This window comes from Geospiza fortis, unplaced genomic scaffold (genome assembly GCF_000277835.1).
Source record: "Geospiza fortis unplaced genomic scaffold, GeoFor_1.0 scaffold237, whole genome shotgun sequence".
Lineage (NCBI taxonomy): Eukaryota > Metazoa > Chordata > Aves > Passeriformes > Thraupidae > Geospiza > Geospiza fortis.
Window position 1 is genome coordinate 249,077 of NW_005054319.1, and position 15,689 is coordinate 264,765.

The following is a 15,689-nucleotide window of genomic DNA, read 5'->3' on the forward strand; positions in this document are numbered from 1 at the left end:
CCATTTGCCCTGAATGAATGATTCTGCAGCACTGCCAAAGCAAAGCATGTTATGGAGAGATTATATTTTTACCTTTTGGGCTCATACTTTGATACACTGACAGAGAGGACAATGTGGCTTATAGGCTGCTATAACCAAGCACAATCAGAACATATTTTGGCACAGTCAAATGTCACTTTCAGAAACCTACTTGGTAGCAAAGAAAAGAAATAGTTGCTGAGTGTAAAAAAGATAGACCAAAGGGCCTGTGATTCATGCTCTGATCATGTTCTGTCAGTGTGTCTGTGCAGTGGAGTATATGAATAACTGGTGGAGTTTGATAATATGCTTAAATACTGTTCCTGCTGCTAAGCATTAGCATGGCTGTGTGACAGCACAGCAGAGAGGCGAGGCACAGCCATCAGGAAAGGCAAGACAGGCTGCAGTGAGCTGCAGGGCTCTGGCTCTTCAGTAACATGCAAGCAAGGGAAGCAAACCTTGATTTAATCTTTGGTTGATGTGCCTTTTAGGTAGCTTTCCTATAACTCTGTGTTACTAGAAACAAGCTGTGAATTTTTGAGGGTTTGTTCCTTTTCAGAATTTCTGTAAGGATTATATTTTTAATCAAAGCCTGGTGGGGAGTCATGGAACAGCCTTGCTGTTCTTTGTGCATTAAAACGCCCAACTGTGGCATCACAGGTCAGACATTTGCATAATCAGTATTTTCAACTAACTGTCACTGGAAAGGATTTCTGAGATGCACATTTCTGTATGGCAGAGCCACCTCTGTCTTTATGGCAACAGGCACACATTAATTTGGTTCAAGCTTGTACTTTTTCCAGTGTCACTGTATGTGAAAAACCCATGGAAGTTTAGGGTGATCTGTTCATACAGAGGTCTTGGGCTCATCTCTGACTTTGCTAAGAGCATGTTCCAGCTTACACAGGCTTAGAGAAAGGGCATGGCAGAAACAGAACTGCTCTGCGCTGGCTGTGCTGATGTTCCCTTCTCCTCCCTTGGGCTTGAGGAGGTTGGGTGATTGGCCCAGAGGTGTTACAGTGGCAGCCTTTGATGGCCAAATCCTCCATTCTGGCACTCTGATGCTGAGAGGATGCTCTTCCACTCCAGCTTGTTCCCTGCTTTCCCCTGGGCCTGGTGGTGACCCCACTGGAACTCCAGGCTGCAGCTGAGTAACTTTGTCAGCCACTGTCGGAGGGAAGGTGAACATGTTAATCTGAGTTACAGGGAGAAAATCCCTCATTGTCCCCATTCCTTTGCTGCACACTCACCAAAATAATTGCAGATCAGCCCTGCTGGGAACAAACTGGGAAGGACAGAAGGAAAGCAGCTCTCAGCTCCATCCCTTCACACACACACAGACACTGTCCTGTAAGCTCTGGAGGGTCCGTGCCTGTGCTCCACCATGGCTCCAAACTCACGGGCAAGACTCTTGGACAAAGCAGGACTAAGTCCTTAGCTGACAGGTCAGCCATCTGCTAGGCCTGCTGCCCTGTGGCAGCTGTGGATGCCAGCTCTGACTCTCAACAGCACATCTGTTCATTTAAAAAAAAATCAGTGTGTTGTTTAAGGTCATTCTATATTCCCCAGAAACAAGAGTCTGGGTTTAGCAGCTTTTCCAATCTCAGTGAACTGGCTGAGCTCATGGCACACTGGCTTTGCCCTGATTTGTGTCACCAAGTGTGAGATCTCAAGCCAGGCCCATGTTGTCCACCTCTGCCTGCTCCTCCTTGGCATCTGCTTGAATTTTTCCATGACATCCCAAGTCAGAAGTCTCTTCTTCTGAACCAGAGCCCAGGATATAAAAGGACAGAAGGGACACAGACCCCCACAAGGGAATTTTTAATCTGCACCATAAGCTGGAAGCCAGGCCACGGTGTCAAACATCTAAAATAATTTTCCATCCCACTGAGATTTGAGCAGCCAGGTCCCATCAGACCAGCACTGTGCTTTGCTCTTCCACCCTGCCCGGAGCAGGGAGAGTGCACAGCTCCAAACACACCAGAGGATCTTGCAGTGTGTTATTTGTGAGCCATGATTTAGAACTGCCTGTCTTTGTGAGCTATGAAAATCATATCTGCTTTGTACAAAAGGCTTGTTTGCAATGTATAAATCCTGGGAGCTGTAAAATACCAACAGCTGCTGGAAAGGGCACTGGAAGTTCAGCAGCTGGAGACTGTTTGATCTTGCTGTAGCTCAAGTCCTGCTTATAATAATAGTCTCAGAAGCCAGCAGATATTCCCAATAAGCTCTGCTCAGCAACAGATACTCTTCAAAATGATATTAAAAAGGAAATATGTGTCAAAACTAGACAAAGGGTCAAGTCGTCTCCCCACAAAAGCTGCTCCTTGAGATTACACGTGTATGCGAAATGAGCAGGTTTTAACCTGTGGTCTCTGCCACAGCTTTCAGATCTGTCAGTTTTCAGGCTTCAAACAAACCCTGTTACAGCTCATCTGAAGTCCTGCAAACCCCAGGTCACTGAATGTTAACCAGACACTCCTACATCACGCTCATTTACTCTGAAGCTGATATTTTATCTTCAGGCTTCAGCTCACAGACAATTGAACAAATCTTCAGGCTGTCCCAGCTGCTCCTCAGTTGCTTATTTATCCTCAGGTTGAAGAAGCTGAGTTTTATCCCTACAGGAAACTCAGGCCAGGGGGGAGAGCATCCTGTTTGCTGTATTTTCACTTTCACTGATGTTCCTTCAGGCTTCCAGTGGGAAGTGGCTCTTCCCCACCATCTGTGGTTTTTTGCTGTGATCACACCTTGATGCAATGCTAAAAATTAGGATTGAACACAAGCAGAAGTTTCTGCAGCAAGAGGTAATTACACAATCAGTCCAAACAAGGCATAACAATCAGATTTTGGACTGGAGACTGAATGTTCTTCTAGGTTTCAATTCCTGAGCATGTTTTGAGTGTTTCACGAAACAAAACAAAAAAAAATCCCTTAGTGGGACAAGTTGCTCAGGCTGCCCAGGAGATTTTGACATAGCAGCCACACTGAAGTAAGTGGGATTGAGCACCCAAACCTTTTCAAGAGTATTGAAAAGCTTGTCCTGGCTGCTTTCCCTGTCCTGAGGAGATTCAAGCAATTAGCATGAAGCAGCTCAACACTTCAGTTTGAAAATGATAATTTTTACCTTCATGGCAGCCCTGCCAGATCAAGGGAGATCTCACCATTCATTGATCAAGATAAGGGAAGACAGCTTTCCTTTCTCACTCTGGCCTGCCTAAGGAAAAGTCAATTGCAATCCTCTTCTTCCTGGGTAATTAGTGACAACCCCCCACTGCAGAGAACCTATTTCAATCTCTGACCAAGCTCCGTTCTGGTGAGTAGGTTTTTTATCCTAGAAACAGAGGATTGAGCAGGGATGTGAGCATTAAAGGCAGTGAATAACACACACAAAGTGCTGTACCAGTAAGTTCAAGGAAGAAATTGTAGTATCTCTTGGCTCATTCCTGAGAAATGATACATGACTTCTCCAGACATGGAACACAGAAGGTAACATATATATGTTTGTATCCCAGGTGTATCCAGCAGCCAGAGATTGAAAAGTCACAGCCCTGTGGATGTCAGTGACAATTTTGCTTTGGATATCAGTGAAAGCAGTATTTCACCAATATCCTTTGGAAGTCCTGTGAGTGCAGCAAAAACCACAGCATCCTTCAGTGATGCTCCCAGAAAATGTTTTAACCTTCACAATGTTCCCACTGACACAAGTTTTAGTACAGATATTTTAGCAGCAAGTGAAAGAGAGGCAGAAAATATCAATGTTTGTCCAGTTATGTCATTTTTGGTTCAGGAGCAGCTGTCCAGAATAACTCATCCTGCTTCTGAGCATCCTCTGAATTGCCAGTGCATGATTTGTAGGATTGTCCTGTTCATTGTGTCCTTTGTTTCAGTGAAGAGCTCTGGAGAAGGTGGTTTGTACCCTGAAATCACTCTGTCCGTGCCTTCTGTCAGGCTCTAACACAGTTTGGCTTTTGGTCTCTAAACCTCACTGCATCAATTCACTCCAAAATCCCAAAAGGGATGTCAAACCACCAGGAATGGTCCTGCCTGGGCATTTTCATCCTTGCCTCTCAGCTGGAGTATACTCTCCATGTAAATCTGCTCTGAGGTGCATGGTGTGAGTTCTTCAGGCGAGTTTAGGTTGACTCAAATCACCTTTATTGCCAATTTTGTTTAGTCCTAGTAACTCTGGGGAGGACTCACAATCCCTTCTGCCCACAGAGCTCCAGCCAAGGTGCAGGAGGACCTTGGACCTGCCCAGCAAAGGTCTGGCTATGCCAGGCAGGAGGAGGCTGAAAGCTGCCAGGAAACAACCTCAACTTGCCTTGGCCTTGAACTGTCCACAGAGGCAAATCCAACATATGGCTGCTGGGTGTGATGCAAATCTGGGATGAGTTGAAAGTCAGAGGGATGCAGACAATCCCACATTAAAGAATGGCTGGTCCATATGTTTCCTCTCTCCTTTTTCTGTGTGTTGGAGGGCTTTAGTCAGGAAATGTGGTGGGGTCTTTTCACCTTGAGAGCTGAGATTTGTGGCTCTCAATTTAGTGTTGGATGCACGTGTGCAAGCACAGAACAATGCACCTTCCCTGCAGAGCTATTTTTAGGGTCTTGGTTGCAAGGCTATTACAGTTTTGTGCTGATGAGTGTTAGTAATGTTTGCAATATAATCATGGAGTGAAAAATGTACAGCTTTGGGGGAGGCATCGTGTCCTTTCTGTGTGCACACAGTCTCACAGGCAAGCAAAGAAAGAGGAAATAAATTTGTCATCATCTAAAACATGTAACTTCACTGTAGAAGAAGAGATAGGGTTTGGTTTCATTTACAGCAGTGCAGATCCCTCCAGTTCACAGAATTCATTTCAGATTTGCTCGTGTCTGATTTAATCAAAACAGGGTCCATTCAACACAAGAAAAAATCCAAAGCAAAGTTAATATGGAGAATTATCTGCTTACTTACAACTCCCAGTGTTAGCCCCAGCCAGCCCCCCTGTGCCACCACAGTCAATTCAGATAAATTTGCCTCGGATGAGAAAATAAAAGATGAGTCTGTTAATCAAGATTGCAATATCTGTAGGAAAACAGAAAGTAGCTGAGTGGTTCTGAGTGTTCATCAGGGACAGACAGCGTTGCCTGTAGGGGCAAATTTGAAAGTCAGTGAGAGGAAATTTAATCTTTTCAAAGATCAGATCTATAAAAAACTGTCTTTCTTCTTAGATTCTGTATTAGAGCTTAAAGAAATCCTCCTTTCTCTGCAGCATATGGCAAAAGTATGTAGCACACAGAAACAGGAGTGAGGCTTCATTTGAAATTCCCAATGTTTTACATGTTCACTGAGAACTCCAAAATTAAACTGCAGAAAATTTGCAAAATAATCTGAAAAAAATCTGTAAAATTAAAAATAATTTGCATTTTGAATCTTTGCAGCAGTGATCAGTTGAAAGGGCATTGATTTGAGGGGTTGTTCAAAACTATTTTTTAATTTGACATATAAAAATAGGAAGGCAAAATGAAAGTGACAAACTCAGTTCAAGAAAATAGGAACCAATAATGCTCAATGGGAAGTGTTAGCAAATATAAATTAATGCTTGAGGAAGCATTTTAAGATAGTTTTGGTTTTATTTTTTTCTGAGGGAAGATCTTTTTATGATCTACAGTGACCTACCAGTGAAAGACTGCTACTTACAAATGGAAGGGATTGTTCTTCCTCCTATTTTTAGCATTATTAAGGGTCTCCAGAAGAGGATTCATCTGGATGACTTGATCTTCCAGGGATTCCTGCAAAAGCCAGCAGGATGCTCAATGCAGAAGCCTTGGGCTTTGAGCACAATGACCCCTTACCATCCAAACCAACTCATGGAATAGATTTTCTGTCAGCCAGCTCCCACGAAAAGCTGTATTCACACTGTGAGCAGCAATTCCATTCAGGTTCAGCCCTGCCAGAAGCTCTCCACGGGGGTCCAGCCATGTGGATTTAGGGCAGTCTGGCTAATCCCAGCTCCAGGAAGGAGCACCATATGCAAAGTGGGCTGTGGGGTTTAGTTCTAGGAAAGAGGGTTTGGGGTACCCCAGGATTGAGACTCCCACAGGGAATGGTGGGGCAGCACTGGGGACCTGCAGGCAGAAAGCTGGGAAGGAGAAATGAGGTTTGTTGCTTGGAGTAGGAGGAAGGTTATTCCAAGGATAGAGGGCAGCATAAGACAGGCTAGGAATGCATGTGGGATTGGGAGAGCCTGGGGGGAGAAATTGTGGAGGAGGAAACAGGCGCAGGGACAAGCTGGGACTTGACAATCCAGAGGTCTGGCGGTGAGGAAGCTGGAAGGAGGAATAGGAAACCACCGAAGGAATCCCACAAGGCTTGAATAACAGGATTTCTGCTGCTTGGCCAAATGTCGCTGCTATTCGTGTCTTTAAATTCAGAATTGTTTTCCTGACCCCCCACAGCAGGGTCTGAGGGGACAGGAAAAAGGAAAATAAGAACAAAGAGGAAAGAAGGAAAAGGAAATGAGGAGAGGAGAGGAGAGGAGAGGAGACATCAGTATAGTGGAATTCTTTCTAGCTGATGCCAAACAACGTTCCTCATTGCTATCATGACAAAAAAGACTGGATCTTCCTCCCTGATTATTGATGCTTATATCTCCTTCCTTATTTGAATAACCTGCTCTTCACAATATTTTACCCAGATAAAACACTTTTTACTACGCTTTGGTTGTGCAGGTGGCAGGAAATAAAGTGCTGGGAAATCCCACCTGGCTGAGGATCCCTGAGGCTGCTCTACAGCACTGTTCTCTCAGGAATCTCCATGCCCTCTGCAAACACTGTGATTATTCCTCCCACTATTTATTCCCATTTCCAGACCACCTGGGAGCCCCCAGAGCTCTGTGTGACTGCGGATTCATTGCAGCCACAGATCAAGATTCCCCCCTGGTTTATGAATGGGCAAAAAGAAGTGCAGGGAATTTATTTGTAGAGAGGGCAAAGCAACACAGAGAACTCAAATATTCCGGTGTTTTGCCATTTGTTTTTAACAAGGAAAGCCTTTCTCCTCAGCCAGAACGAAAAATCTATCCCAGGGCTTGTTCATGGCCTCAGGTTTCTCTTTTTCATGCAGAGTCAGGAGCTGCATGGGGTCAGTGTCATTCACACCCTCTTCCCTATAACTATCAGTCATTTTGGCTTCTCTTGGGTAGAAGGTAAAACTAGAAGGAAAAGAGAAGGACAGCAGTGTTTCCCATGTTGTTGAGAAGCAGAATGAAGAAATATGGAATTTCCTGTGGTAGTGTCCTCTTCACATCAGTGATGCCTTCCAGTTCAATGGGAAGCTGCAGCAAAAGGAAGATCCCAAATATGGATGGGTAGCTCCTAAGAGGGGTCAGAAACAAGAGACTGACTGGGAAAAATAGGGAGAATATTTCCACTTTCTCTTTGGCCTTCCTCACAAGGCCCAGGCCACTGGGAACCTGCCTGTGGCTGAGAACAGGGAGCTTTTCTCCAATCCCTTTTTTTCCCTGAAAACTGTTAGACCAGTTCTGGTGAGGGCAGTTTTTGGGTGGGGGTTCAGAGGAAACCGAAAAGGAGGACCTGGTTCATCAGCTCCTGCCCTCAGCCACCAAAAACTACCAGGAGAGCCCACAGCACATCCATTTCCCGTGGCCCTTGGTGGTTTCACTATTGTCACAACCTGAGCTGTGGCAAAGCCATTCCAGGGGAGGGAGCAGGGGAGTTCAGGGGCGTGACTCATGTCCCAGGGCTTTGCATTTTTTGGGACCTGTTCTGTGCTGGGAGCAGACTGTGTCCCACACTCCAGGCAGTTTTCCTTCCCCACCCACACATCTGCAGCAGCTGATGGTGAGCTCTGTGTCCAGCAGCCCAAGATGTGCCCCTGGGGACCAGCCCTACCTGCTCAGCCGCTGCTCCCTGCAGAGGCCAGGCTGATTTCATCATCCCATGATTAAAGGGAGCAGGGGCTGTGCTGTGGCTTTCCTTGGCAGCAGGGACACACTGCCCATGCCCAGGGCTGCTCCTGTCCCACCTCTGCGGCCCCGAGCAATGCTGGGCGCCAGCCTGGTGACTCAGCCGGCTCAGGAGTCAGGATGGGCACGGTGGGAGAAGCTCCTGGGCTGGGGAGGGCACTTGTGGCCACCAGGGGCTGGTTCAGAGGCCACTGCTCGGGCTGCAGTCAGGACAGCTTGGCACTGGTCGGAGGCGGCAGCAGCCCTGGCTGTCCTGGTGATCTCATTTCCCCACCATCCTCCTGAAAACCTTGATGGGCTAAAAATATACGTGTGCAAGGACTCCAAGGCAGCAGGGCTGTGCCCTTGGAAACCAGTTTCCCAGCTCTGAAAGGTCCTGGTGTAACACCCTCAGCTGCAATCTGCTGCTCTGGGGTGAATTTCACCCGCAAAGCAGGAAGGAGAAATTTCCTCCATCCATTTCCGCTTTGATCAGGCAGAGATAAGGAATGTAACAGCTCAGCAGTCATTTCCCCTCTCAATCTACACAGCTAAATCTGTAGGCTGGCTGGGCTGAGATGCCTGGATTTGCAATGTATATTTGAGCCCTGGCTCAGGTCTGCACTTAATCCATCACCTCCCTGAAGCACAGGGAGTAACAGTGGTCCCTGGAACAGATCAATGAAATTTTAAACCAAATGCCTACATAAAATAAGTGTATGGCACAAAACAGCTCATACTTGTACCAGAGTTTCTTGGGTGTAGGGCTCAGACTCTTCTGGAACTTTAAATTCTTTATATCTCATCCTTTCACAGACGGGGAAACTGAGGCAGGACATGACGACAACTTACACCTTCAGGGTTGTCCACCCATGGTCAGCCCATTTTTTGGCAGGCAATCTACCTACAAAAAGTCTGGTTTGTTCTGAGCTTTCAGTCTGAAGCCAGAAAGAGTGACCTTTTTAAAAGCTTAGGTGTAAATGTAGACCCAAAAGTCAAGGAAGGGGTAAGGCCATGCCAACAGCTGGGGGTGAGTTGAAACTCTGAGATTTCATTTCCTCAAGATCTTGTCGAATTTAATAAACTTATGGCTAAAATACCTGTGAATTCAAGTCTACCTGATAGAAAACAGTGAATATAAACCCAGATGGGCTCCACACATACCTGCAGACACCATTTTTTTTCTCTCTGCCTCCCATTGCTGCCACATGGCCCTTCCTGCTCTCCATCTCACACCTCTTCCCAGCCACACACACAGCAGGTTAAACCCAAGGTCCTGGAAGGTGTGTGTTTGCAAGGCTCTTTCAGAGCTGGCCAAAGGGCCTGAACCAGAAATTACATTTTAAAAGAGACAACACATTCCTTATCTGTAAGTCCAGGGGGTGATAATGCTGGGAGTCTGATTGGGAAGCTTTGATCCCTCAGGAGACATCAAATAATGCTTTGTTTTGTGGCAATTTCTTCTTGTCTCGCATTGTAGGGTGTTCTGTAAACTCAGCTGCTGGGGGGTAGGGGACAAGAGGCTGAAATAGAAAGATCATCTAAATAAACTTCCGTGCAAAGTCACATCCTTGGCTGTATTTTCTTGCCAAGGTGGAACAGCAGATTTGATCAGATCTGATCTTTGACAGGCAAACCTCAGGCTGAACCCTTGACAGGAGCAGCCACGCTGGTGATGGAACTGAAGTTTCATTTTAAAATCATTTCTGTGCCCCATGTTTATGATGAATAAAGCCTGTGTGTTTGCTGCAAGCAGGGAGGATAAAGCTGTTGTTGTGTTAGCATCCTGCATGTTTCAGTCACTCAGTGGGTATGAGCTGCCCTGAAAGACATGAAAGACAACAGCTCCTGTATCAGCCTTAAGTATTTCTCTGCTATATTTGCCTCAGCTGGAGCGTTTGGGATGTGGTTACCCTGCCAGGATTGCCATTGTGGGTGTTGTGGGTGAACACGCTTGGGATTGAGTTTCCAAGCAGGAAGATTCAGATAAACAACTGCTTTGAGGTGAAAATTAGAGAGTTCATGTTACACCCACCTCTTGAATTTGTAACTGACTATTCACCCTGAAAATCTGATTCTAGGAACTCAGCATGTCCTGTCAGGAGCAGAATAATACCACAGAAACCATGGCCAGCCGGAGTCCTGAGTGCTGAGAACTGTGATTAACTCCTCAGGAATCTCTCTGGAGCAAGTCATATTTTCTGGGCTTTTTTAGGTAATTATTTCCAACCTTGAATCTGTGAATGGAGATTGTAAACAGTTCTCAACCCAACATCTTAGAGAAGAATGTGAAATGCATCAAATAAGTCATGGATTCTGACCTGTTTGCTCATGTGTAATTCAAAAAAATAAATGTTTTAACCACACAGGAGGAGAGAGCTGCAAAGGCACCTATTGGATCTCTCCATGCAGCGATCCAAGGCAGAATGGTAAACCTGAAACATCTGCTGGCCCACTCATCTGACAGACACATCAGCAAGGGCCAGGACTCGGCCAAGCTGCTTTCTGCTCCCAAGGGTGCCTCTTGCTGAGTTTCATGACGTGTTGTAGCCGTGTCCACAGCCCAGGCCCTGTCCTGTATCTCACCAGCCATGCTCTGCTCCAGCACATCACCACACTCAAAACCTGCTGGGACAGCCTGGGCTGGGCTGCAGCTGCTTCCCCAGCGTGTCTCCTTGTGATTGCATTATCTGGGAAGGGGATTGGAGGTTCCCTCAGAGGACAGAGGAGAGATTGTGGAGTGACGTGTCCCGATAGCAGCGCACAGCGAGGCCTGCAGACCACGGCTTGTGCAGGGAGTTGTCTGCTAAGCAGGATGTTTGCCTTTGGTGTGGGTTCAGTTTCTTGCCCTGACACAGATTCCTTCATAATGTTAAAGTGAGACTGAGAGTCCAGCCCTCTTGCCTGAAGGGATGTGGAGCATAATTCTATTTTCAGGTTGGAAAATGGCCTTCCAATAAAGGCAGGTCAGCCCATGTAGGAGCTTGGAATGGTTTGGGTTGGGAGGACCTTAAAGCTCATCTTGTTCCACTCCCTGCTATGGCAGGGACACCTTCCACTATCCCAGGGTACTCCAAGTCCTGTCCAACCTGGCCTTGGACACTTCCAGAGATGGGGCAGCCACAGATTCTCTGGGCACCCTGTACCAGTGCCTCACCATCCTTCTGGGGAAGAATTCCCTGAATTTCCTTACCTGCATTCCACCTATCCAATACAGACCACACACAGGAAAGGCTCTTGTCTCTTCCTCAGTGCTGCCAGGGATCCCAGGATAAACACAGCAGCCCAGGTGTCCACAGTGACATTCCCAATTGAAAAGCAGGAGAGTGTAAATGGAGGAGGACAAGGTGAGGAACAGGGAGTACAAAGCCATTTATAACTGCTTGTTATAGAGCCTCAGCCCTTGTGCTGTTGTGATAAGCTTTGGAATAACAAGGAACTCAGCTTGGGTGCTGCATTTTGGGGTTGCATTTCAGCAGCAGGAGCAAACTGATCTCTGGTGGTTTGGGGAGGAATGGAATCCAGAGCTGCTGAAGGATCACAGGGTTATATAAAGACCTGCCTCAGGAGACTGCAAGAAGTTTTTGCATTTATTAGTCATTTAGAAAATAATGAAAGCTGCAACCTCATTCTCAGCTGTTGTCTGTGCTTGCTTGGGGAGGATCAGTGTATTCCTGTGAGGGCTGCAGGGATGTTGTCTCTATAGAGACACAAGCAGGCTCTAACCAAACAAGGGCACATCACTGCTCGTGGGGCACAGAGGGTCTGGTGGGGACAATGCCAAGGCCTTTCAAATCCCACCAGGTGCTCAGTGAGTCACAGATCCTGCAGGAGACAGTCTGTGCCTTGTGATCAAAAGCCTCAGGGAAGGATACACACAGGAAAGCAAAGTTCAGGTCTGTCTTTCTGGTATCCAACTTTTCTGTGTACATTTTCAATTGTAGCGTTCAATGCAAGGAATTAAACAATCAGAGGATCATGGAATGGTTTGGTTGGAAGGACACCTAAAGCTCATCTCCTTCCAATCCCCTGCCATGGGCAGGGACACCGTGCACTATCCCAGGTTGCTCCAAGCCCCATCCAGCCTGGCCTTGAACACCTCCAGGGATGGAGCAGCCACAGCTTCTCTGGGCACCCTGTGCCAGGGCCTCCCCACCCTCACAGGGGAGAATTCCTTCCCAATATCCCATCCAACCTTGTCCTCTGGCAGTGGGATGCCATTCCCTGTGTCCTGTCCCTCCATCCTTTGTCCAAAGTCCCTCTCCAGCTTCCTTGGAGCCCTTTTAGGCACTGGAAGGGGCTCTCAGCTCTGCCTGGAGTCTTCTCCTTTCCAGGTGAATACCTCCAGCTTTCCCAGCCTGGCTCCAGAGCAGCCCTTGGAGCATCTCTGTGGCGTCCTCTGGGCTCACTCCAGCATCTCCTCATCCTTGTGATGAGGGACACCCCAGAGCTGGAAGCACTGTCCCAAGGAGGGTCCCAGAAGATGCAGCTGAGGTGCAGAATCCCCCCCTCTGCTGCCCACACTGCGGGATCAGCCCAGGACACTTGTGGGCCCTGCAGAATTTGGTTTACATTTTTACATACAATTTGTTACACTGTCACATTTCCAGGACAGCAGTGGAGTGGCAGGAAGGAGGTGGCACAAGGAGATGGAATTACCAGGGGGGTTCCCCAGAAGCTCATTCCCAAATCAGTGTGTGTGAGATGTGAAGCAGTTGCAACAGAGAAGGACATCACCTCTGGGCTTAGCAAAAACTACCTGCAGCACTTGGATCAGGTGAAATATGCATGTCCAATCCTCTTTTTAGCATTTCCTAAGCATGGCTTTCAAAGGAAAGCCCCTAAATACACATTTTAAACAAAGACACTGATTTCTGTTGAAATGCTGTCCTCAGCTGGGATAATTGGAGGCGCTGGAGCAAGATCAGCAGCGTCTGGCAGCAGCAAAGCTCATCCCCTCCTCTAATTAAGCTGCACATGCACTCCCTGACAGCAAAGAGGCATCCAGGGGCTCAAGACCCCATGATTTATATGGATTTCCTGGTGTTTTCGTGGAGTTTCTCTTTCCTGCATGATTTACAAGGCACTCCACTCCTTTAGAGAGCATCTCAGCCTTTCTCCTGCTTGGTGCTGTGGAGCAAGGCCATGCATGATTTATACAAAATTATGTGGATTTTTGATTAATCTCAAGGTCACTTCATCACTCCATTGTGCCTCATCCCCAAATGCACTATAGATTTCTCTGTTTCAGTTCCTTGAGTTATAGAGTCAGGGACTAAAGGAATAATTATTGCTGGGCCCTGTTAAGGAAAAAAAAGTAAGATTTTGGCCATAGGTGATTATAGTTTCTGCAGCTGAATCAGTGTCCCATAACTGACAGAGGATAATGGATTTAATAAATAACTCTGATTAAGTCTGATGTTATTTTTAAATAATTTCAAAAACTGTTACTCTAATCCCTCTGTGGCTGGCAGAAAGGAGGATGCTCAGAAGTTAAAATTAGTTCCTTCACGTTCAGCCTGGTGTGGAGTTACAGGCTCCAGGGCTGGCCTGGTTTTCTGGGGCATCCTCTTACAGTGGAGCCAAATGGACACAAACAGCTGCCTTTGGAAAGTGGGAATGAGCTCCCACAGCTCCCTCAGCCCTGCTGCTGTTCTCCTTCCCAGTGCTCTGATGGCTCAGCAGGAGCTCCCAGCCCAGCTGATGGGACAATCAGTTGGAGTCATCCACAAGCTGTCTTCCTGCACACAAATTCTATTTCCCTTGATTCACAGGGAATTCCCAACTCTCCCAGGCCTCTTTATCAACAAATGTAGTTTTCTTCTGTACAATGTCAATATGATTCATTTCCTTTTTGGGTTTCAGTGCCTACATTTCAGAGTGATCCCATTTCTTGGCTGGGAAGAGGACCTGAAGAACATTTTGCCTTGAAAAGCACCACAGAATCCCACAGCCACAGCAGGAGCTGTTTTAACTGAAATGATGGAAAACCATACTTCTTTCCTCCTCTTCTTTTCCCTCCTCCTTCTTTTCTCTCCCATAGAGATGGGCTGACAGAGCTGTTCAGCCTGGAGAAGATAAGATTCCAGGCAACATGAGAGACCTTTCCAGTGCCTAAAGGGGCTCCAAGAGAGCTGGAAAGGGACTTGGGACAAGGGATGGATGGACAGGAAAAGGGGGAATGACTTCTACTGCCAGAGGGCAGGGATGGATGGGATATGAGTAATTAATTTTTCCCTGTGAGGGTGGGCAGGCCCTGGCACAGGGCCTCAGGGAAGCTGTGGCTGCCCCTGGATCCCTGGAGGTGTTCAAGGCCAGGCTGGACAGGGCTTGGAGCAACCTGGGATAGTGGAAGGTGTCCCTGCCTGTGGCAGGGGATTGGAAGGAGATGAGCTTTAGGGTCCTTTCCAACCCAAACAATTTCATGATTCTCTGAACTGACACATGCCCATGGCTCCCTGGCTGCAGAGTCACAGGGGCAGAAAAGCAGGACCACGTTTTTGAGGCTGCTCCACTAAATTAAAGGAAACCACAAACTGAACCTTCAGCCTCAGAAAATCCAGCTGCAGTGCTCAGCTTTGCCTGCATCTCTGCAGCAAGGCAGAAATAACAATAAATCCCTTCTCCCACCTTCTGCATGTCCTGATTAGCCAGACTGGAGCAGATGGGGGCTGTCATTATTCCCTGCCTGTTCCGTGCCTGGCACACAGCGGCTCCGGCTCTGCCCGAGGGGGCTGCACCAACAATAGCTCTGACAAGAAGCTGGTGGCTGCTGCTGGGAGGTCACAAGCTGCCCAACTCCTACCACCCCAGGAGGGACCAGTGTGGAGTTAGCACTGCCTCCCTCACAGATTGTGTGCCAGGGGGATGGATCCCAGCTGAACAAGGAGGAATTTCCAGGCTCCATCCCTGCCACACTTAGGAATGCTGCACATCCACGAAAGCATGAAGCTGTGTCAGGGAGGTTTAGGCTGGATATCCGTGAAAGGTTCTTCCCCCAGAGGGTGCTGGGCACTGAACAGGTTCCCCAGGGAATGGTCCCAGCCCCAAGGCTGCCAGAGCTCCAGGAGGGTTTGGACAATGCTCTCAGACACAGGGTGGGATTGTTGGGCTGTCCAGGAGTTGGACTCTGATCCTTGTGGGTCCCTTCCAGTTCAGGACACATCATGATTTTATACACCACCAGCAGTTACATCCTCAGCTGTTTCAGGAACCCACATGGACATTTCCTTGGTATTAGTGCAACTAATAAGTGAAATGAATTTGTTGATGTTCATTTAATGGAACTGTGCTGTTGCTGACAGAGAGGACACTGTGTGAGAGCAGCGTTCAGGGGCTGCCAGGGACCCCTCCCTCTGCTCCCCTCCATCCAGCTGAGGCTCTCCTCTCTCAGAGGGGCTGCTGTGCCTGTGCAGCACCCCAGGATGGACCCCAGGGTGTTCCTGCCACAGAGATGCCACACACTGACAGCTTCCCCGACCAGTACCTTTCTCCACATGCAGTGAGGGTAAATCCATGCAAGAAACATGAAAAACACAGGAGAGGAAATCAGGGCTTTTCTCTCAGGGCTAAAAATGAGTGTTTTCAAATCTACCCCAGTCAGAGCCTCACTGAGGAGCAGTGTGGGGTGAAGGGTGGCAGAGTGGGGGAGAACAGCCTCAAAAAAACTCCTGCACTGGAACCACAGCTTCTCATACCTGTCACAATGTGGATTTTCAG